This window comes from Acomys minous (genome assembly GCF_964271855.1).
Source record: "Acomys minous genome assembly, chromosome: 8".
Classification (NCBI taxonomy): domain Eukaryota; kingdom Metazoa; phylum Chordata; class Mammalia; order Rodentia; family Muridae; genus Acomys; species Acomys minous.
In genome coordinates this window covers 113,262,853-113,288,114 of record NC_140489.1, presented here as the reverse complement: position 1 = coordinate 113,288,114, position 25,262 = coordinate 113,262,853, and the positions used below count along the sequence as shown (strand labels likewise).

Sequence of the window (25,262 nt, the reverse complement as noted above, 5' to 3'; positions counted from 1 at the left end):
AACCAATAACACACCTCCAATACGAAAGGGCATGGCCCTTTAAATAGACTTATTAGCATAAGTCTATGTTCTGAAAAATGCCCCTTCCTTATGAGACTATGTTGATGCCGCGGAGTGGGGCTAAGACAGTGAGGGTTTCAGACAGCTTCAGGATTCTTTGCAAATCCATCTGATGGAACAGAACATTTCACTTGTGAGAGAATCCTCAGGAATTAAAGTCTGGATGTTACCTGATGAGCTGGACGGTGACAGACATCCAGGACACTTGTGTGGTCAGTCAGTACCAACCCATGGTCTCCAAGTGTCATTTCACCCAGCACAATGGTGTCAGCCTTGGCTTCAGGCACAAGGCGTTCAGATCTCATTCTTCACTAGCCGGAAGGAAAACCAAGTGACTATGTTGCTGCCTTGCTATCAATACACGTGGTTCATGGCACCAGACAGTTGGCCTCTAAAACAGGTGGACAATGAGACTCAAGAGGGCTCAGTGGATGAAGATGCTTGCTGCCGAGCCTGACAGGCTGACCTGGATCCCTGGAGCACACATGGTGGTAAGAGAGAACTGCTGACTCTTGCAAGTTGTGCAAGTTGAATTCCAACCTACACACACACACACACACACACACACACACACACACACACACACACAGAGTAAATGTAACTTTTACCAAGTTAGAAGTTGGCCCACTATTGTTAACTGGGTTGCTTGGTTTTTTGTTTGTTTGTTTTTTGGTTTTTTGCTATATAATTTTATAACACGATTAATTTTAAACTAACTAGTACATTTTTGGAATGAAGTTTGAAACTAATTTGCAGCATTTAAAGAATTACCTTTAACTCCATCTAGATAGAGTTTGCACTAGAAGAAGAAGAAAAAAAATCTCCCTTTCTCATAGCAGCCAAAAAGTCCTCTAGAATAATATGAAAACACATAGTTTTTAAAAAAGGATGATCCTAAAATAAACAAAAACTAAACTGAAAATATAAACATCGGCTACAACAGCAATGCTAATTCTTTTCCATGTAAATCTGTGTGCTCTAAAACAAAACCAAGCGAATTAGGGAGCTCCATCAAAGGTCTTTTAATCTTTTTATTTTATGCATGTCAGTGTCTGCCTGCATGTACATATATGCATCGCATGCATGCAGTTCCCTCAAAGGCCAAAAGAAAGCGTCAGCTCCCCTAGAACTAGAAATGCGAGATGTTGTGAGCTGCCGTGAGGATGCTAGGAACCAAACCCGGGCCTCCTGCAGGAGTAGAGATTGCCCTTAACGCCAGAGCCGTCTCTCCAGCCCCTTCATAAGAGTTTCAAATCTGCATGCAGACCTCACTTCTAGAATTGGTCTTACAAACCTAGTAGAATATTATCTCAGTTCAAGGTGACCCACTATATATATATATATATATATATATATATATATATATATATATATATATATATACAAAAGATTAAACGCACCCAGAAACAGCATCACTGGGAGGGAAAGCAGTCAATGAATTACTACATATTTATTACGTAGACTTGTATTTTTCTGATCAAAAACAAAATATTTCGATTGTTTCAAAGCATATCATGCTTTATTTCCAGATGCAATCTTAACTATGAATTTTCAAATTGACTTAAAGAATTTTATTATTAACCACAACTGTGCAGACATAAAAAGGAGAGGAAAGGAAATAAATTGCTTGAAGGATTTCTTAAACTTCTTTTCATGACTTTAGGGCTTGAGGTTTTAGAAACCCAAATTTTTTCTGTGAAATATGACAGTCCATTACCTTCTCACAGATCTTTTAAAAATGCTGACATGAATAATTTTGATAATAGTGCTGTTTTGACTTCTATTAGAAGAAGAGATTGGGAGGGTTTCAAAGATGGGCTGGCACGCAGGTTTCTGCCAATGTGGTCATTCAATTGCCTTTGACATAATATAAAAAAAAAAAAAAACTGTAATTCTCCCAATCTCGCACGCAATTATGGCTGAGGGATTGTATTGGCTCGAGACACTGCTAGATCAAGTTCTCAGCACAAAGGAAGTTTATTTGCTCCTGGGAGACACAGGGCAGGGAATAAGAGACAAAAAGACAGGAGGTAGAGGGCGAGAGAGAAGGGAAGTGAGCAGGAAAGAGGGGCAACGGATATTTGGGGGTGAGGAATGAGGCAACCACAAGAAGAGACTGCCTCTCAACAGAGAGGAAACAGACGTGGTCCAAAGGCAAATGACAATTTATAAAGATAAAAGGAGAAACCTCTTGTTAAAATGAGGTGTTTAATTTTAACTGAGCACGTTAATTATTAGGTGAGCCAACAGGGGCTTTTGATTGCTGGACTTGAATACTTTGATAGCTGGTCTTTGGTAGCCAACTTCAGGAGGAGGAGGAAGTGGCCAAATAAGGCAATAGACCTTGGTTACTGCCTTTAGGAGTGCGATGTGATGTGTTTTCAGAACGGCGGAGGGAAGGAGGGAGAAGGGCAAGGCCTGCCAGAGCCAGGTTTGCCATGCTCGGGCCCACTAGAGTCCCTTCAATGGCTGAACCCGAATTCCTGCTCTTAGACTCTAGTAGAAGATTTACTGAATATAAGGCTCATTGAAGGTTAAGGTATGAAAAAGGTGTCTTGTTGAAATACAGAAAACAAACAGAGCAAGGTGTGGTTTAGTGTACAAAGCAAGCCATCATTTGCATAAATGTGGTGATAAAGACTACTTTTATATGATTGTGGGTGCATAAGATGTCTCAGGAGTGGGATGGAGAGATGGCTCAGAGGTTAAGGGCAGTGCCTGTTCTTCCAGAGGACCTGAGTTCAATTCCCAGCAACCACATGGTGGCTCACAACTATCTAGAATGTGATCTGATGCCCTCTTCTGGCCTGTAGGTGTACATGCAGATAGAGCACTCTATACGTAATAATAAATAAATCTTTAAAAATAAATAAAATGTCTCAGGAAAAATGCAGACATACACACACACACACACACACACACACACACACACACACACACACACACACTCACACACACCTACTAAGTTATTTGAGCATGAGGAAAAAAGGATGGCGTAGCACAGAAAGAAGAACTTCATAAACTCCTTAAATAATTTCAGTTGGAATGTAATATCATTCCAAACAACAAATGGCATTAAACTTTCATAGATCTGCTTTTCCTGTTTTGAAAATAAATTTGAAAGTGCAGTGTGTTTTTCTTCTCACCCCACATTAAAGCAGCCGTTTTCCTTGCCAGATAAAACATATTTGTGTAGAGCTAACAGGATTTGTCGCTTTAGGCATTCATTCTAAGGGCAAAGCGAACCCCAAAAGGTGCATTACCACACTTAAAATGAAAGTACGAAATGGTTGGTAAGTCACTTCAGGGCTGCCACTTATATCCTTACTAGTGAGGATATATCCTAAAAGGCTTTGCACCACAGGGAAATCGAAATGGCGTTCCTGATCCATCCTCTTGAACCATGCACACAGGGGAAACAACGGTCATTCAATAAGCCACCAAGTGGCTACTATGATGGGGGAATAAAGACAAAAATATTGACCCCAGGAACCTCAGAATCTGATACAGTGAATGGATAAAAGTTCTCCACTAGGGTTCAGTGTGAGCATAGTGCTGTGGGAACAAGGAGTGAGTTTAAGTTATCTTAGGAGTGTATAAAGAAACATATTCCCTACACTGAATATCTGTCCCTCCTAAATTCTATGTTGAGTCCAGATATCAAATGTGACGAGAAGAGCAGACAGCCCAGTTTTATTTCCCGTTGTTATGATGGAACACTCTGTCAGAAGCAACTTAAAGGCAAAGGAGTTTATTTGGCTTCCAGGTTGTAGTCAGCCCACCATCTCAGGGAAGCTAAGGTGGCCAGAACCGGAAGCAGCTAGTCACAGTACATCCACAGACGACAACAGCAGAGAGAGAGAGAGAGATGAATTAATGCTGTGTGCTACTGATCGGCCTGCTTCCTCTACTCCATCCAGGATCCCCTGCTCGGGAATGGTGCCACCGCCAGTGGTTGAGTCTTCCCAGCTCAGTGAATGTCATAAAGATGACCACACACACACACACACACACACACACACACACACACACACACACACACACGCCAACTTAATCAAGACAGCCCCTCACTGAAAGTCCCTTCGCAGGTGATGCTGGGTCATGTCCAGTTGACAATTACAACAGTCATGGGGTCATTGGAGATTATTAGGTCAGGAGAGTGGCACCCTAGGAATGGGATGCCCTTACAAAGAAAGCTTGAAAACTATTTAAAAACTAATTTTCAGCTGGGCACGGTGGCGGCGCAGCCTATGATCCCAGCACTTGGGGAGGCAGAGGCAGGCGGGTCTCTGTGAGCTCGAGGGCAACCTGGTCTACAAAGTGAGTCCAGGACAGCCAAGTCTACACAGAGAAACCCTGTCTCAGGGGGTGAGGGTGGGGGCTAATTTTCAGTTGTTTATAAGCTAACCAGTTTATGATATTTTCATAGCAGTCAAGGCAGGCTGAGATAGTACTTAGAAGCTACAGTCACACTGAGTTCTAAGAAGCTCTAAGACTGAGGCAAGCAAGACTCAGGGGAAGCCTGTCCAAGCTCCCGTCAGAGGGTTAGGTCTTTTCTATAGCAATTTGCATCAACACCTTGCATATCCTCAGTCTCTCCACTTACAGTAGCAGCTGCTTCTCAGCCTCTTTCATCTTTAAATTGTGATTTGCTCCCACGACCTTCTATTATTTTACTTCTCGCATTGCAAGGAACGAAACAAGGTACATTTGCTGTGGCTCCTTCCTCTGCCCCACCCACCGCCTCATAAGCACTCTTATCCAGATAAGACAATGAATCCTTTACTGCAAAAATGAATTAACATCTTACCATATCTTTTTTTTTTTATTTCTTATCTCCTTCCTTAGTTTCTCAACCCTCTCAATGATTCTCTGTTGACTTTATTATAGATCAGTAGTTGCCAATTTTTCTAAATGCTATGACCTTTAATACAGTTCCTCATGTTGTGAGGACCCCCCCCCCCAGCATAAAATTATTTTCATTGCTACATTAAAACTGTAATTTTGCTACTGTTACGAATCATAATATAAATATCTGACATGCAGGATATCTGATACACAACCCCCAAAGGGGTCACAGCCATCATATTGAGAGCTACTGTTATAGACTGAATCTGAGCATTTAGAAAGTTTTTAAATGGGCAGAATTTCAGAGTTAGAAAGCTTTCCCACCTTGTTGCAGAATACACTGGATTATGGGCTTTGCCTGGCCACAGATAGGTGCAAGCCGCCTGTAAGCTTTGCCTAACAGAACAAAATGTAAACTGTCAGAGCAACTTGCTCAACAGGATCTCCTGAGAATGGATGTATCCTTCCATGCCCATTTCCTGTTTCCTGGTATACCAAAACAATCGCATAATAATCTACTTTTCCCTTAGAAGTAATGCAGGAGTTGAGAGAAACAGATCAAAATATTATAATAATCTTATAATGATTGATAAAACTAGGAAAAACTCAGACCATTCCAACAGAAACGCTTATTATTCTAGAAACCGGGTGTGGTGGAACAGGCCATGATCCCAGCCCTTAGAAAGGGATTGGGTGTTCAAGTCATCCTCCACTACATGGTAAGTTCAAAGCCAGCCAGGGATAGATAACACCGTGTCTCAAAACAAAACCAATAATTAGTGTTCTGGTTTAGACCATGTAAGGATATTTGTTTGAGAGAATGTAAAGAATAAGTTGAAAAGAGAAAAGACAAATCTAATGCTAGTCTAGGATGGAATATATATATATTTTATATATGTGTGTATGTATATATATATAAAATGTTTGTAAGACAAATGTTTCCTGTATGTAAGACCATAACAAATGACAATTGAAGACAATAAAAAAAAATGGATTGTAGAGATACGAGAAAATCGACTAATACAAAATGGTAGGTGGCTTACAATTGTTCTAAGGCATTAGTGGTACAGTAGTGAATGCAGTTGCCATCTGAAGGCATCTGTCACTACGCATTGGTGGTGCAGCGGTAAATGCAGCTGTCTTCTAATGGTGTCTGTCAGCATGCATTGGTGGTGTAGTGGTTAAAGGATCTGACTTCCTAGGCCACCGTCAGTGTGCATTGGTGGCACAGTAGTGAACACAGGTGCCTTCCTAGGCTGCCTATCAGTCTTTACCTATATCTCCCTGAAAAATATCAGTTACACAAAAGCACTTAAGAGAAAAAAAAAGCTGCATTTTCTTACCTATAATTGAAGAGCAGTTTCAATCAAGGGCCTCAAGTAGGGTTATAAAAGGTACCATCTCAATTCACCATCTTTAAAATATCGCTAAGCCAGCCATCTCAGAAAGAGAGAAATATACCCTATTTTTAAGGGCCTCCCGAAAGAGATTTCTATGTGGCATTTTGATGATTAATTTCAGTGCTTAAACCACCTCTTTCATGAATTAAATTAACCATCATTCAGTGCTTTCATGGGTGTTTCTAAAATCAAAGAAAGGAAAAATTCTTTATGAATTAAATTAATTCTCACTCAGACCTTTAACAGAGGCTTCAAAGGAAAAAAATCAAAGAATAAAGAACAATTTAACCTACAGCCTAAATCTTTTTACCTTTCTCAAAGTAGTCAGGTGTCTTATGACCTCCACAAGGCTGGTGGTGAGATACTGCAAGCAAATTTCACAGAAAGTCCTACAAAAATAGGAAGTAGAGTGAAGGCGAGAGGAACAGACTCAGCCTCACTCATCATCCTGAGGGACAGACCTGCAGTAGGTACAAGATTTATGGTCCTGAAGTGGATTGCCTGACTTCTGGAAATCAATGAAAGTGAAATTCAATTTAAACTTTTTATGAAAATAACATAAATTCTAAGATGTGGCTTTCCTTGTAAATCTTCAAGACTGGGAGGGATTGTGAGAGGAAGAACCAGATGAACCATCATTCATGGCCATGAATTATACCCTTGCAAGTAGACTATTTGGCCTTTCAGGCTCATCAAGAAAAGAAAGTTCAAGCCAACCTCATGTACCACAGTTGCACCAAACTGCAGGATAATATGCCATTAATGTCAGCAGTGCCCGGAGATGGTGACTACTGTGGCCAAGCCATTTAAACAGCTATATGCATCAGTTACCAAAAACGCTCAATTTTAGATGGCAGTCATGTCATGCTCACCCTTTTTCTAACATGAGCAGTGCAACTTGAGAACCATTATTAATACTATAAAGAATGCACTGTGAGGGCTGGAGAGATGGCTGAGAGGTTAAGAGCACTGGCTGCTCTTCCAGAGGTCCTGAGTTCAATTCCCAGCACCCACATAGTGGCTCACAACCATCTATAATGAGATCTGGTGCCCTTTTCTGGTGGGGAGGCATATGTGCAGGCAGAACATTGTACACATAATAATAAATCTTTTTTTAAAAAGGATGCATTGTGACATAATACTAGATCAGCCCATTCTGGTGGATGTCTTGAACACAGTTCTGAAGAAGCAAACCAAATAAGACCAAGCAAATGCAAAGTCCAAAGGAATATCATGTATTAAAAAGGAAATGTACAGGCTGGGTGTGATGGCTCAGGCCTTTCATCCCAACACTCTAGAGGGAAAGGCAGGTGATATCTAAGATCCAAACTAGCCTGATCTACAGAGCAAGTTCCAGGATGGCCAGGTTTATACACACACACACACACACACACACACCAACAACTCTGTCTCAAAACAAAAACAAGAAAAATTAACACAAAACCTATTAAGAGACTCCTGGGGACCCAGAAGTTCAGAAGGCAAAACATCTGAGGTTCAACAGCAGCCTCACAAGGGAGTCCTGATCTAGATAGAGTTCCTCCCTTTGGGTATTCACAAAAGAAGGCAAATAATGCCACACAACAGAGTGGAACCAATGAGAAAAAACAGACCAAGAATTTAGGGTAAAGATACAACCAAGGATTGATTGCATGATTCAGAAACGAGAACTTTCCAAAGCCAAGAACAACGAAATGGATACATACATACTCTCCCAGAACGAGAACAAAGCCAACAGAAAGAATTACCGGAAAAGGATGATGGGAGATTTCCCAGAATTAAAGGTGAAATGCCTCAGATTTTAAAGGCTCATAGTACATGCTAAGGTCCAAACAAAACGGAGAGAAGGGAAAGAAATCCAAACTCCAGACATCAAAGGGGAAATTGCAGGAACCTCGGGGTCCAGGAGAAACGGCATCTCCTAGGAATGCAGAGTATGAGCTGGCACACTGGGAAGGGATTTCTCATGTTTCTACAAAAAAACATTAAACACCGGGTGCTGAATCTGGTAAAGCCGTGCTTTAACTGTACAAAGGTTTAAGTATAACAGCAATAGAGATGCTCCTTGTCCACACAACGTCAGAAGGCTAACCACAAACCACAGCACAGAAAAAGGACCGTGAGAACCTTGGGGAGATATATAGGAAGGTAGAGGGAGCAAATGTTTATTTTATCTAAAAACCGAAAGAAAAAAGAAAAATAAATGTATACAATCAAGAAGTTAAAGTGGATGACTTAACATGGTACAAGGAGGAGGAAGGTGACGGGTGAAGTCTGGGAGAAGTAAAACCTCACTTCACAGTTGAAGGAACTGAGGCAGAAAATGTTAAGAAATTTGTCTAGCAGAAGGGAAACAAGACAGATACTCCAGGGCCGGAAAGATGGCTCGGTGACTCGGATCTCTTTCAGAAAACCTAGGTTCAATTCCCAGCATCCACATGGTGACTTGCAGCTGTCTGTAACTTCAGTTTCAAGGGATCTACCGCCCTCTTCTGGCCAATGTGGGCACTACACACATGTGGTACACAGACACATGCAGGGCAAACACTGAAACAAATAAAACATTTTATTAAAACAAAAACAAAAAAAAACCCTCTAACTCTGGGCTGGAGATCAGTAAAGTGCTTTCATCAAGCATAAGAACTTGAGTTCCATCTCCAGAATCCACAGAAGAAATCCAGGATAGTGCACATTTGTGATCTCAGTGCTGGGGGAGGAATCAGAGACAGATCCTGGGGCCTAGCCACGCTGGGCAAGTTCCAAGTCAGTAAGAGACCCTGTCAGAAAACAAAATAGAAGCCCCCTGATGAACAACACCAAAGATTCTCTTTGGCCTCCACAAACACTTCATCAGCATTCACAGAAACCCATGTGCACCTATCTGAACACAGAAAGAGAGAGAGAGAGAGAGAGAGAGAGAGAGAGAGAGAGACAGACAGACAGACAGACAGACAGACAGACAGACAGACAGACACAGAGAGAGAGAGAGAGAGAGACAGACAGACAGACAGACAGACAGAGAGAGGGAGGGAGGGAGGGAGGGAGGGAGAGAGGGAGAGAGAGAGAGGGAGAGAGAGAGAAACTCAGGCAATCTGATTTAGAGCCCATAGTTTTCAGAAGGAAGATAAAGTTGTGAATAAAATCAGATTCTACAAAAGAGAAAAACAAGCACAAGTATATGTTTAAATTAATCTTACGTAACCAACAAATAAATAAAAATTTTTAATTGATAACCATCCACCTAGCCAACATAAGAAAGTATGATTCATTCAACGAGAAGGACAAGAAAATTAAGCGAATGAAAGTATGAACACAATTTGAGTTAGAGGTATCAGTCACTCCAAACATGATAAAAACTAAACAACATGATGAAAAAAAAATGCTACGGCTATAGATGTAGTTCAGTGGTTGACTATTTGCCAAACATGTACAAAGCACTGGCTTCTATCTCTAGCATCACAAGAAGGAAAGCAGGGAGGGAGGGTGGGAGGGAGGGAGGTGGGGAGGAAGGAAGGGTAGGGAAAATACGGATAATAGTACAGGAATGCTCAACAATTATCAAAATTGCTGAAATTTGGAAGGCATTTGTGTTATACTTGGTCTTCTTCTAACATAAGTAGCACAACTTTGAGAACTATTAATCATATAAAGAATGCGTTGTGGCATAATATTCAATAAGAAGGAGAGAAAGAGAAATTGGGTAGCAGATTGTTGTTTTTTGGTTTTGTTTTTGTTTTTTGTTTTTGTTTTTTAAGTAATAGGGCTTCCAGGTTGAAGAGAAGGAACAGGACAGGAGCCTAATATAGAGGTCCTCTGAAAGACTTCGCTGAGCAGGAGAACAAAGCAGATGGATGCTGAACCTCACAGCCAAACTATGGGCAGAGCACAGGGGGTCTTAGGGAAGAGTCAGAGGATAGAAGGACTTGAAGGGGACAGGAGCTCCCCAAGGAGACCAACAAAGCCAAAAATCTGGGCCCTGGGGGGCCTGTGAGACTGATACACCTAGAAAGGACCATGCGTAGAGAGGACCTAGGCCCCCAGCTCGGATGTAGCCAATGGGCAGCTCAGTCTCCATGTGGATGCCTTAGTAAGGGGAACAGGGCAGTCTCTGCTATGCACTCTGTTGTCTGCTCTTTGATCACCTCCCCCTGTGAGGGCAGCCATGCCAGGACACAGAAGAGGATACAGGCAGTCCTGGTGAGACTTGATAGGCTAGGGTCAGTTTGTAGGGGAGAAGGACTCCCCTTTTCTGAGGACTAGGGGAGGGGGATGCAGAGAAGAGGAAATGAGGGTGGGATGGGGAGGAGATGAGGAAGGGGGCTACAGTAGGGATGTAAAGTGAATACAAATAATAATAATAATAATAATAATAATAATAATAATAATAATAATGGGACTTCCAACTGGCCATCTCTTTGTCATCAAACCAATCTCCAGGACCAGGAATAAGTTACATCTAATTGAATTGTTGGCCAAAGGAGTCCTACAGCTACCCCCAAACAATTCAGGCTGTTACAAAGACTATAGGTTGCTTTCTACAAACTGATCCCAAGGCCCCATTGCTGAAAACAATGCCTACACAATTCATTAAACATGGAAGAGTCCAACTGGTGCCTACATACAGCCATCAACTCTACATGCTAGTGTCTTTGGTACAAGAAGGTAATCTGCATGCTACCAAAGGAGAAATGTAACCAACAACCCAGCCACAAATTATTTGATCTACATTAGTGTCCTGTCTGCAATATATGATAGTGCAATGGTGGCGCAAGACTTGGGGAATAACCAATCAGTATCCGATTTGATTTAAGTCACCTGGAACACATACCTAATACTGCCTAGATGACCAAGAATCTGAGACCAGATAGCCCCGGGGCATAGGGTAAGACCAGATAGTGCTGTTATAAATCAATATAAATAAACATACAACAAACAAGCCATAGCAGCAAAATGACTCCTAATGACGTTTTGCTATACTCATGGATCATTTTTGTTGTTGTTGTTGTTGTTGTTGTTGTTGTTGTTGTTGTTGTTGTTCAGCCATTATCAAAGAAGCTTCCTCCTAGAGTATATGAGAACAAATACAGAGACCCACAGTCAGGCATTATGCAGGCAGTGAGAGACCTTAGAACACTCAACCTTAAATGTGATGTCTCCATCAGATCCCTCTCCCCAGGGTTCAGGGGAGGAGGTGGAAAGAGTTGTAAGAGCCAAGGACATGGAAGACACGAAGAAAATAAGGCCCTCTAAATCAACACTATCTATGCACATATGAACTGACAGAGCCTGAGGTGGGCATGCACATGAGTTGAAAGGGGTTCCTGGAGCTGAAAAGAAAGGTAGGGGCTGGAGAGATGGCTCAGTGGTTAAGAGCGCCACCTGCTCTTCCAGAGGTCCTGACTTCAATTCCCAGCAACCACGTGGTGGCTCACAACCATCTATAGTGTAATCTGATACTGTCTTCTGCAGATAAAGCACTCGTATGCAATAAATAAAATAAATAAATATTTTTAAAAGGTGCACACATGGCCCCATCCTTAACGCAGAAGTAATCTCCAGTTGATAACAATTTGCAAATGAAAATTTAGTTTCCTCCAAGGGACTCTTACTGGGGGAAAACTCTCTGAAGGGCAGGCTATATGAGGAGCAGTGCATGGCCAACAGGAAATGAACTCAAGGGCATCTTTAGAGGCTCCTTGTCTCACGATGTTCTATCAGGACGATTCCTTTTCTTAAAATTCATATTATCTCCTTAAATGTTTTTGTTCTTCTTTCTTTTTACCCTGAAGATCCTTTTGTAAGGACCAAACTAATGCCATGTTCTGTATGTTCTGTAAACGAAATGGCATGGTCTGTATGTTCTGTAAACGAAATGGCATGGTCTGTATGTTCTGTAAACGAAATGGCATGGTCTGTATGTTCTGTAAACGAAATGGCATGGTCTGTATGTTCTGTAAACGAAATGCCATGTTCTGTATGTTCTGTAAACGAAATGGCATGGTCTGTATGTTCTGTGAGAGCTTGTCCTCTAGGTGACCCTCACGTCTCCCTGCATTCCCGGAATGACCACACACTGCTGTAAACCGCACCTGCCAGCGGCCTCCAGAAACTCCACTGGAGCAGTTAGATACAATCAGCATCCAATGTTCCTCTGAGATTTAAAACAAAAACAAAACAAAAAAACAAAAAAAAACCCCCAAACTTCTCAAGACTCAGCCTCCATTCAATCTTCCTGAAGGTTGACATTCCCGTGAACCACAACTTCCCCTTGTGATTCGGCCTCTACCCACTTTCCTAAAGGTCAACATTCCTGTGATCCACAACCCCTACTTATGATTTTCCCCTTTATAAACCCATTGCCCTTGAACTTCTACACCACTCTCTTATCCTTTTGTATTGGGAGGGATTGTTGTCCGAGCTTGAGCCTGTAATACAGGACCCTGTGTATGTCGCAACAGTATCGAGTCCTGGTGGTCTGGTGATCTGCATGATCTGGGTACTACACTTTGCATACAGATTACAGCTTCCAGTTTAGTCCTCTTTTACAGGATTCCTGAATGAGTGGGTCTCTGGGTTTTTTTTGGGGTCTTCTCTTAGGCTCTTTTCCTTCTATTTGTTTGTTTTTATCCAAATCTGATACATTAGTTTTTGTTTTATATTATTTTATTTTATTTCACTGTTATTCCTTAGAAGCCTGTGTGTTTTCTAATGAGAGACAGAGAGAGGGGAGGATCTGGATGGAAAGGAGGTGGGGAGGATCCAGGAGAAGAAAGGAGAGGGAAAACCATAATCAGGATATATTATATGAGAAAAAATCTATTTTCAATAAAAGAAAAAATAAATAAATATTGGGCCTGGAGGGAGATTTCAGCTATTAAGTGCTGCCCTTGCCTAAGACCCAGGTCTAGAGGAATTTTAATGCAGCAACATGGCTGCTTTGGCAAATGATCATACCCAAAAACCTTCTATGTCTTTGTGAACCAGCTGGAATACAGACACACCCTTAGTATACACTCTTTTAATCCCAAACAATAATGGTAAGGTTAATGTATAGAATTAAGCAGCCATGTTTGAAAGTGACATCTAATTGAGGGACAGACAAAGTGATGAATCAGAAAAGGTTTGATAGAATGAGTCAGAAATAAGAATAACTCTTATGAGAACAGGACAGGAAAGAGAGGCTACTTAAGAGCAACACAGGGAGAGAGAAGAGATTTTTTTACAGGGACAGTTTTACAGATAGATTGCAGACAGAACAAGCTAGCTACAGGCAAGGGCAGAACAATCCAGAGAATGAGAAGGAGCCAGAAGATTAAAACATATTGTAGAATCAGCTTGAGGCCAGGCAGAGCAATGCAGTCACAAGCCAAGAGAAGTCAGTTTGAATCAGTCATTGTGGAGAGGAGTTTGGGCCAGAACAGCTGAGTTGAACCAACCAGTGAGAGTTCAGAAAGCCTGAGAAAGACTTGGCTACAACTCTTATCTCCACATCTGAGGAAATAAAAACAACACTTACACCCAGGCTCATATCACAGCACTTACATTGGATGGCCCTTGAGGCCACCTGCACTCAAATGCACACATACACACACACACACACACACACACACACACACACACACACACACACACACATTTAAAAATAAGATAAAAATTTTAAAGTAAGAAGAAAGAATAAATTTTCTACAGAAAGTCTGCGACACAAAAAAAGTTTAAAATGAAGGAAAGGAAAAAGAAAAATTAGGCACATGAGAGGCTGAAGCAAACTAGAAAACCCAGGTGTGGGGGGGGGGTGCCTGGAATGCAGGAATTCGGCAGAAAGAAGCAGAAGGCTCACTGTAGGCTTAAGGTCAGTCTGGAGTACACAGAGTCGTCCAGGGCAGCCTGGGATGCATAGGGAGACTTGCTCTTAAAAAAAAAAAAAAAGAATAGAAATCTTAATGTCAAATAAAAATTAAATTTAAAGTCACAATATCATGCAAAAATACAAATGTGATATTTAGATTAAAAGAATGTGCCAAAGGGTCTAACAATTGTGTACCTAAGCAACCCATCTTGACTAGCAGCCCTTCCCCTTTGATAAGAGCTTGCTATGCCTCAAATAGTCTTCTGCTTAGTGACCCGTGGGATAAATAGGGGTTATCCCCCAGTCTCCTGAGGAAGGAACTAAGCTGAAGCAAGAAGGGCAGGCTCGGAGCTTCCTGACTGGAGTTCACAGTCTCATCCTCTCATTTCTCCTGCTATTCCATGTTAAGGTAACAAATGAGAACTTTCTAAAAGACCAATCAAGAATAAGTGATGAATTATTGAAAAATTCAGCATAACCAATAGGAATTGATAGATCAGAAAGAGAATCAGTAAAGAGGCAGGGCAGAGGTATGGCGGGCCGGATGGCTGCCTGGCGTTGTAGACCCACGGTGTTAGTAGACATCTGTATCAGGCATTTACGTATTTTCTGTGGTTGCTTGGTCATGACCACAGCTGTGCTGTGTGACAGGGTTCTGCTCTGCAAAGCCTAAAATGGTTCCTATTTGCCCATTAAGACACTGCCAGCACCTACTGCTCATTTAAAGAAAGTAACCAGCTTAACAACCGGCACGTTCTTCACACGTAGAAAAGAGTCGGTGTGGACCTCAAACTTCATCAACTCCATCACGATAAAGCCTTAAGTTCACCTTCATTGCCTAGTGCTGGAAATGTCTAAAATGTGACTCTTGCCACAGCACTAGGGCAGTGGTTCTCAGCCTTCCTAGTGCTATGACCCTTTAACACAGTTTCTCAAGTTGTGATTACCCCCAACCATAAATTATTTTGCTGACACTTTATAACTGTGCTTTTTCTACTGTTATGAATCATAATGTAAATATCTGATATGCAGCACCCCCATCAAAGTGTCATTTGTCCCCAGAGGGGTCGTGACCCACAGGTTGAGAACCACTGGATCAACGCCTAAAGTAAATATAAGGAGCAAGTAAACAGGAGGAAAATCAAGCCTGTTTAATAGCTTCCCTCCCCTGTCTCTGAACTTCCACTCATACAAGCAACCCTAATTAAATTCAAGGAGCACAAAAAGCATATATATACACACATATATAAATATATACATATATATACATATACATATATATACATATATACATATATATATGTGGAGCAGGGGAAAAAGAAGGGTTTGGAGGAAGAGGGAATAAGGGGAAAAAATAGGGGAATATAAAATAAACAAAGTACATTGCGTGTGTGAAAGAATATATTTTTAAAAACAAAAAAGCATTTAAGTGCCACATATACATAACACATACCTTTAAGGCTGGGTCTAACTCAGTAAACTTCCTCAACAGAACTGTGAATGTTTGTCAACTTTCCATAAGCTTTTGCTGAGACAGCTCTTCCATAGCTCGTGCAAGAGAGAGTGACGTCAATCAGACAAGAGCTTGGGCTTTGCTGGGAGCAGCCCTGTGACTGTGGGTGTCTTTAGGAGGAGGGTCTTTTAACTGTGACTCGGTTTCCTTATCTGTTCTAAGGAGTAGTAAGTGAGAGGGGAAGAAAAAAAAAAAAAGCTGAGCACTGCTCCTAGCACCAACAAAGTCTCCAAAGAGATGTTTGAAAAGTGATCCTGCTGGGCCACTGTAGCTGAGGAGGCACAGACAAGGTCTCAGAACTGTGTTCTCTTACTCTCAGTCAAAGCAGTGTTTAAGGAGTCCAGGCTCTCTCCATCAGTTCGATCCTTTTTTTTTTAGGTGCATTTTTTTTATTTAATTGATTTATTCAGATTACAACTCAATTGTTATCCCATCACCTGTATCCTCCCGTTCCTCCCTCCCTCCCTCTTTCACGCTATTCCCCTCCCCTAGGTCTATGAACGAGGGGGGCCTCCTCCCCCACTATCTGGTCACAGGCTATCAAGTCTCATCCTGGTAGCCTGCGTAGCCTTTCTCTGAGTGAACATCAGTGCAGAGAGACTAGAATAGAGTAGGAAAGACGCCAGGGAAAGAGCTGGTGCCTGTGAGACAGGAGAGCAGAGCTCGGAACGTAAGGAAACCCACAGATAGGCCTTGACACCGGTGCTGTGACTTAGCTTCTAGCCATGCCTGCCTGTGAGCAGTGACGGTGAACAAACGTTTCATGGGTGACACTGCAGAGCAGAGGTTCTCACACTGTGGGTCACAACCCCTTCCGGGGGTCCAACGACCCTTTCACAGGGTGGCTTATCAGAGATCCTGCGTATCAAATAGTTACATTCCGATTCATAACAGTAGGGAAAATTACAGTCATGAAGCAGCAGGGAAATAAACTTTATGGTTGGGGTCACCATGCCGTGAGGAGCTGTGGCAAAGGGCCACAGCATTAGGAAGGTTGAGAACCACTGCTGCACAAAGTAAGGCTGTCCGTACTTCATCTACCAACCTACCTTTCTCTAAGGCACATGGGGAAACATTTTCTTTGGTTTCTAAGTGTTTTATTGAGCAATGCGTTGAACCACACCCAAAATAGATAGCTACATTTATTTTCAAAATCACAGAAGCAACACCAAGCGACTTGGAGTTTAAACGAAGATTTCTTTCTGACATTTTTTTTACTGAAATATTTGTCAAATGATTAAAAAAAATCACACCATAGAACCTTAGTTCTGGGGAGGAATACTAGAACAAACGCAACCAGTAGAACAACCAGGAGAAAAAAAAATTAAAAATACTGTTTGCGTGGGCGATAACTAATTTTCACACTTGTCCCCGAGGACATATATTATTATCACACTCCTGTTTACGCTGTCTCCAGGATGGGAGATCCAATGACGGACGTGCCTGTGTCAGATGCGGCAGCCTGGGTAAAACAAACAGTTCTCTTTTTGTGCCATAAAACTTCAGACCAGAAGATCATCACGATGACTCGGGGATAAAAGCTGGGAACTTGAAGCCATCCAAACAGAGCTTCTTCCTTCACTCTCCTTGCTCTTCCCAAGAGCACAGCTTGAAAACACTCCCTGAACCATCATCCGCCAGCCCCAGAGCAGGCTGGGAGGCCCCAACCTCCAGGCTTCTGTTTGCTTCTCACAGTTCTTCTTTCAAGCAGATTTGCTCTGACTGAAAATAAAACTGTGCCTCCCTTATGGCTGTTTTTTTTAAAGCAGTAACTTTCTTTTTTATCTTCTGTATCTACTGTACTTCACCTTCCCCAAGTAATAATAGAGAAGCAGACGTTTCTTTAGAAACAAAAAACAAAGAGCTAGCTAGTGATGAACTTGCTCACTGTCTCTGAGAGAGTTTGTATGTTCAGATGACAATAACCACGCGCCAGCCCCGCTCAAGACCAAGGCTAGAGAGTGTCTGCTGCTGTTCTTGAGGCAGGGTCTTACTTACTATGCAGAGCTGGCTGGTCTAGAGCTCCATATGTAGACCAGGCTAGCTACAGAAATTCTGTCTTCCAAGTGCTGGGTTAAAGTTGTGTGACATGCCTTGGGGCAGGGGGTGGGAAACAAACTACTTTTGTACACTTGCTTCAAAAGTAATTTTTTATTTTTAGATCTTTTAAGTGATTTACATAAAAAGAAATCATTTAAAACAAGCTGGAGGTACAGCCCCGTGGTGGTGTGCATACTTGTACTCACACGGCGGTGGGCTCAGTCTTCAGAGACACTCCTCAAGTTTAAACTGTGTACGTGATTTCATGGATCCACGCAGAGGAAGACTCTAGGACAGCGGTTCTCACCGTGGGGATCGCGACCCCTCTGTGGGTCCCCTAAGACCATCCTGCCTATCAGATATCTACTACATTATGATTCATAACACTAGCAAAATTGCAGTTCTGAAGTAGCAACAAAAATAACTTCATGGCTTGGGGGCCACCACACCGTGAGGAGCTGTATTACAGGGTCGCAGCATTAGGAAGGCTGAGAACCATTACTCTAAGGAAAGGCCTGCGCCTGCATCTGTCTCTTTCCCGTTCTTGGTGTTCATGGTTGGTAAGGTTTCACTGGGAGCTCATGCACAGTCTACCAGGAAAGGCAGAACACCAAGGATGGTAAGAGTGGCATCTACCCTGAGGAATACCAGCTATTGTGTCTGTCTCTTTTCTGCTCCCAAACAGAACAACGCATTGCCATTGTAATGCCCTGCTGTGCCAAATTTTACTAAATAAACTAAAATCCAAATCACTCCGTTGTATGCATCAACCACAGGTAAACCTGAAGGGTATTGTGCTGAATGAAATCAGCCAGCCACCGATGAGCTATGGCCACACACTTCCACTCATAAGCTATACCTAAACTAGACTCATGGAAACAGAGGACAGTGGTGGCTGTGTGGGACAGGAGAAGGGGAAATGGGAAATTGTTGATGGGCAGAAAGTCCGATTCATATAAGACGAGCGGGTTCTGGTTGTTGTTTGACACTACGCCTATGCTTAACAACCCAAGCTGTGTATTTAAATATTTTTTCAGAGGCTATGTCTCCTAGTACTGTTCTTGTCATAATAAAAAGAGAAACAGGAAGGACTACTATATTTAGTTATGAGATCAAGGTGCACAGAACAACCTGTTTTAAGATAAAGAAAATCCTCAGTCTTCATTGCTAAAACCAAAAATGGCTGCACTTATCTTTTTTTTTTTTTTTTTACACTTTTAATTTAAAGGGTACTTTCCAGGTCAGGGGTGAGAGGCTCCTCACAATCCCCCCCTCCCCCCGCTGCGCCCCCGGCCCTCCGCTCCACCCCCCTACCCCCCACCCCGTGTGAATTGGATTTAAGTCCCTGCCATTTAGAGGGATGGTAAACACAGAGAACAGAGAAGATCACTTCGGAAGATTTTTTCCCCCCTGTGTGGCGGTGCCTCAGAATTCAAACGAAAGAGAGCATGAAGACAAAGCAAATGGGACTAGAGAGATGGATCGGTGGTGAGGAGCACTGTCGGCTCTTCCAAAGGACTTGGGTTGGATTCCCAACACCCACACGGCAGCTCACAACTGTCTGTAACGCCACTACCAAGGGATCTGACACATTCATACCGACTGATGCACAGAAAAAAATTAAAATAAGGCCGGGCGGTGGTGGCGCACGCCAATAATCCCAGCACTCGGGAGGCAGAGGCAGTCGGATTGCCGTAAATTTTAGGACAGCCTGGTCTACAAAAGCAAGTAAGTCCAGGACAGTCAAGGCTACACAGAGAAATCCTAACGTGAAAAACTAATCCCTTGCCCCCCCCCGAAAAAAAAGAAATAGAAAAAATATAATAAAATGAAATAAAGGCAAATAGAATGAAAGGAACCGTCTCAGAGGTCTGGTGTAGCTCCTCCGTCTAATTTTTTTGTTGTTGTTGTTTCTTTTGGTTTGGTTTTGGTTTTGGTTCCAGAAGACAGCGTTTCTTTATGGAACCTTGGCTGTCCTGGACCCGCTGTGTAGACGAGGCTGGCCTCAAACTCACAACAATCTACCTGTCTCTGCCTCCCGAGTGCTGGGATTAAAGAAAGGCGTGTGCCACCACCGCCTGGCTACTGAAAGATTCTGAACTAGTTTTTCCCCCTGTCATTATGGTTAATTTAAAAGTTTATTTTCAATTAAAAATATTTATTCATTATTATGTGTACAGTGCTCCATCTGCCTGCGTGCACGCCTGCACGCCAGAGGAGGACGTTAGATCAAATTATAGATGGCTGTGAGCCACCGTGGGCTGCACTTATCTTGTCCAACATGTTCAGCCACCTCAGTGACTCGTTAAATATTACCAGACACAGAAACAGACAAACCGCAAAGGCGACAAGGGAACTCTCAGAGTTTTTAACCCCCAGGACACTTGTTTGCCATGCAGTCAAGGGGTCTGCCTTTCCCCTTATCTGTGGTTAGCAGCTGCAACCTTCCTTCGCCCTTGACAGAGCACATATCAGTTATCCTGCACGTTCAGAAAATGGATATCATATCGAAGATGACATCTTTCATTTTCTATAATCATGTCTTCCTCTACGTACTTAAAGATGGAGCCAATGTCCCAAGAAAAAGCTCAGCCAGGCATGGCAACACACCTGTAGCGCCAGCACTGGGGAGGCAGTAGACGTAAGTGAATCTTATACTGTGAGGGCAGCTCCAGCTGCACAGCAAGACCATATCTCAGAAAAACAAGCAAAAGGGAATGGAGTGGGGAGAGGTGAGAGGCTTGATGCCCTTTCCTGGCTTAAGTGTACACACCATACTTTCTTCCACACCTGATCTCTTTTTAATTTCTCATACACACACTTTAATAAGCAGGCTTTCAGTATGTATACCCCAAGCTGGCCTCAAATGTATGACCCCCACAGGTCAGCCTCCACAGTCCAAGGATCACAGGTGTGTGCTGCCATACCTGATAGCCTCTTCTGTGCTTCTAAAGCACTCTCAATGTTAACGTACTATGTGTCTTATTATGGTGATTTTTCTCCTCTTCACTTTCCCCATAGGATATAAATTCTACATGGTTATTGCTATGGTGCAATCCATTCTCTGAAGCCCTCGTGTTGGGTATTGGAGACAGTTAGCGGTACTGGGCTATTAGACTCACATGCGGTCATGAGGTGGGGCTCATAGGATGAGACTAGTGGCTTGCATATTCTTTGGGTTGATACAGTGCACGCGCACGCATGCACACACACACACACACACACACACACACACACACACACACACACACACACGGATTTACCTGCCTCTGACACAGTAAGGGATACATGTCTTTTCTGTATCTGCAACCTAATCTGTGGTATTGTGTTCCAGCGACACAACATGATTAAGGCGGGAGGTGTGAGTGCATGTGCCCGTGCTTGTTCACAAAGCTGAGTCTCCATGTGTGCCATGTACACAGTCTCTCATGGAGCCTCACCTCAGCTGGCAGGACAGGCATTTTTAAAGACAAAAATGTTTGTTTTGTTCACTGGCATGCTGTATATGCTTACCTAAAACAACTTCCTAGTGCAGAATTAAAGTAATTGTTCAATGACTGGACAAGTGGGTTTTTTTTCCAAGTATGGAATGCTATCATAGTGATTGTATATAAATATGAAAACAGATGCACAACTGATAAATATTATCAATAAAATATATTGGCACCTCTGTATTTTATATGAAATAGCACAGGCTTGTATAACAGCAGGTATACATGTAGGCAAATTGTTTCAAAGCTTTCACCAGGATTTTGGAAATTGTCTCATCTGCATCTGGCTTATAAATTTTGTCCAGAGTAAACTTTGTCTGCATTCAGAATGTTTCTGTAAGCAGAGAATAAAAGAAAGCTGTCCCTCCTGATACAGTTTCTCGTGTTCCTCAACCATGAAAGTATTCTCATTGGTACTCCATTACTGTGATTTCACTGCTGTTATGAATCATAACGTAAAATATATGATATGCAGGTTATCTGACATGCAACTTTTGAGAACCGCTGCTTAGAGGGATTAGACTATAATAACATTTACTGATTACTTACCAAGAAAGGGTGGATAGTCTCTGGGCCCAGCAATGTTATTAAAAATCCATATTCTTTCCAAGTTTCTTTTTCTTCCTTCTTAACTTACTGGAATTTGTTTTGTTTGGCTTAGAGCTTCATGGCTGCAAAATGGCTGTCTTAGCAAAAGCACCATTTTCACATTCGAGACAGAAAAAGAGGTGGGTGCAGCACCAAGGGCACCTGTGTATTCTTAAAAAAAAGCACAAATGGTTTCCAGGAGAGCTAGCAAAGCTTCACTTGCCAGAGTGGATCAGAGCAGATCGTGTGTTGCAGCTGGGTGTGGTAGCACACGCCCATCAACTCAGTACTTGAGGCCAAGAAAGGAATAGTGCCACAAGTTGAGGCTAACTTGGGCTACATACAAGGCAAGGATAAGAAATGAGACTTAAGAACTGAGTCTCAAAAAAAAAAAACCATATAAACAAAAAGATTATTTTTCTCAGCCTGGCTATGCTAGATTTTGGAGCTTTTAGGCAAGAGATTAAAAGCATCTAAATTAGATTAATAGAAACATAAAGCTACAAATAGAAATAAAAGGTATTAATATCACTGTGATCTACAAGTTTGCCTAGGTTCAAACACTGTCAGCCACCATGTCATTGCAGAAGAACTTAGTAAAAAGATCCTAATGACTGTCCGGGCTGCTGCTCATCTGCTTTTATTTCAGACAAAATTATTTTTCTGCTTGGCCAAATAACTCGCACTCATTCATTTAAAATATAACATTATGTATAAATAGGCATAGTGTGTAATTAATTATTAAATTGCAAGCTTTAAAAAAGGAAAACCGTGCAAGATATGTCAGATTGTGTGTGAACAGACATCAGAGCTTTTCAACATGCTAAAGGCTAATTTTCAGAACAGCACACATATGTGCAGGCCACAATAAATCATCACCCTTCATGGGACAAATCAAAGCAAATGAGCAATGCATGTAACAAGTAAACTCCCTTGCTCTGTCAGCTGCACTCTACACCTTGTGTCAAGAGTGGGGGAAGCTGACTGAGTTAGCCAACGGCTAATAAAATGCTCAGACATCATGCTGCTAAATGCCACTTGCGTGAAACAGGGTGCTCTGCCTGCGTTCTAAGAAAATAAAGCACACCCTCTACTTCTGTTTATTTTCAGGTCATCCCCTGGAGCTTTATAGTGATTTGGTTTTTAAAATATCATGGAAAAGACACTCGAAACAAGCGATCCCCTGCTATAAGGAAGTCAGACTTAGAGAAAACAAACAGGAGCAATATGAAAACAGCGTTGTCGCTGCTGTTCTACCCTTTGGTGGCTTTCTCTGAGGTGTGAAACAGAAAAAGAATCTGTAGCGTGTGCTCACAGTAACAAAGTCCAGCAATGTGGGAGGCGGAGGCAGGAAAGTAGCTTGAGTGCAGGACTCTGAAGCCAACCTGTGCAAGGAGGATGGACAGCTCAGCGGTTAAAGGAACATGCTGTGCAAACATGGATTCCCGTGCTGCGTAGCCTCCAAATGCCTGAAAATACAGGTCTGGTGATGCAGAGGCCTTTTCTGGCTTACACCACACACACACACACACACACACACACACACACACACACACACAAACACACACACATACACACATACACACACATGCACACACAGGCATACACAGGCACACACTGTAACAAAAAGAGGAGATAATAGCAAAACTCTAAAGGAAAAAAATTTATACACCTATAATCATAAGTGCAGAAGGAAAAAGAGAGTATTAAAATAACAATCTGCATTGAAGCGCACATAACTGCAAGAAGAAAATGGCTTCGTTTTATTTAGGCAACATAGCTCATTCCAGTAAATTGAAGAAAATTGCAAATTCAGTCAGTCATTCATTCAACAGATACATTGAAACAATTTTCCTATTCTCTTCTAACTGGGGCATTCAAGGGGTCTAGCAAATATACATATGGTTTTATAGGCTCAAAGTGCATTTAAACAAATAAAATCACATTAAATAGCTTATAGTGTTTTGAAATAGGCACTAAATAAATACATGGCACACTATTCCAAAGGGTACTAGAAATACTTCACTGTGTTTGTACATAAGAAATTATTTCCTGCACTGTTTAACAAAAGGGCAGACAAGGTGTAAACAAAACTGTCTCTGAATGAGAGCATAAAGATCACATCTTTAGAATTCCAATGGTACATTAGAAGTACATTGTTGTAAACACTAATTAGCAAGCAACATTCTACAGACAGTATTTCTGTATCCTCTGCAACCATTTTCTGCTGAGTTTTCTCTTTTTTAACTATATGTTCAAAGAAGCACCACTTGAAGTGATTATCGTGGCCATATACGTGGTTTAAATAATCAGTATGCGATCATGGCCAGAGGTAGCTTTTCCCCAAATGGCTTACAGTTGTAGACAAAATAATAATGATAATAATAATAATAATAATAATAATAATAATAATAATAATAATAATAGTAATAAGTTTATTCTTTTTGTGTGGCTCAGTTTTGTGTCTCTCAGATAGATGTGCATCTTCATCTAAGGTTTTTACTAAATATTACAGTGCAGCTGAATTTTTTAAACCTGTTATTATTATTATCATTCTTGCTATTGTTTGTGTGTGGGCTGTAGCAATGGTTCTCGATCTCTTGGAGGGAAAGGGGACCAAGGCCTGGTGCCAACGCTCAACAGTATCAGTACAGAGGAAAGAGGGGGAGGAGCAAGCATGGTGCTGAAAGACCATCTTAGTAATTCTGAGGAATATTCTTCTTGGCTGCAGACTGTGGGGTGGTATAACTGAGAAGACAAGGAAGAAGGAAAGCAACCAGCAATGTTCTAAGACGCTCAGGTGTACAGTGATCTCCTACCCACTAGCGCCCAACTTTCCTACTTTGTTGCCCACACCTCCTTCCCTTTATCCCATGCCTGCTCACAACGGCTACCGCCAATAGGATGGTGTTCTACTTTCATTTCTGTTGTCATGATAAAACAGCCTGACCAAAAGCAACTTGGGGGAGGAAACAGGTTTATGTGGCTTACACTGCCAGGTTAAGGAATCAATGCACCACATAGACACTCAAGAAGAGAAAGAGAATGGAACAAATGGATCCTTGCTTGCTTGTTTTCTGCTTATAGCCAAGAGAGCTTTCCTCATTCACACACAGTCCGGAGCCAGCTTAGGGAATAGTGTCACCCCCAGTGGGCAGGCTTAACTAGAAAGACAGTCCTCCAGTGACATGATCATAAGCCAAACTGATCTAGACGATTGCTCAGTTGAGGCTTCTGGGTGACTTTAAGTTGTGTCGGGTTAAGAAGAACTAACCAGCACAGGTGGTGATGACCATCTTCTGAGCTTAGAGATGCTTCCGGTTTGGGTCTTTCTTTTAGTTTCACGCCACTGGACTGCGCCCAGCTCAGCACCACACTGGCTGAGTGCCTACCAAGAGTAAGCCAGTGTGTGACTGTGTATCCAGATGGATGAAACCATCCTCTCCCCAGGGACCTTGCAGCCTAAAACATCTGAA

General features: G+C 42.1%; 1 pseudogene across 1 annotated transcript in view; it reads right to left on the bottom strand.

Annotated features, from left to right (window-relative positions):
• Positions 1-25,262, bottom strand: part of LOC311604145 — a 63,153-nt pseudogene that overhangs the window by 35,905 nt on the left and 1,986 nt on the right. The window contains exon 2 of the transcript in view: positions 16,462-16,631. The product of the transcript in view is annotated as an uncharacterized misc_RNA (transcript). The remainder of the gene's footprint in view (positions 1-16,461; positions 16,632-25,262) is intronic.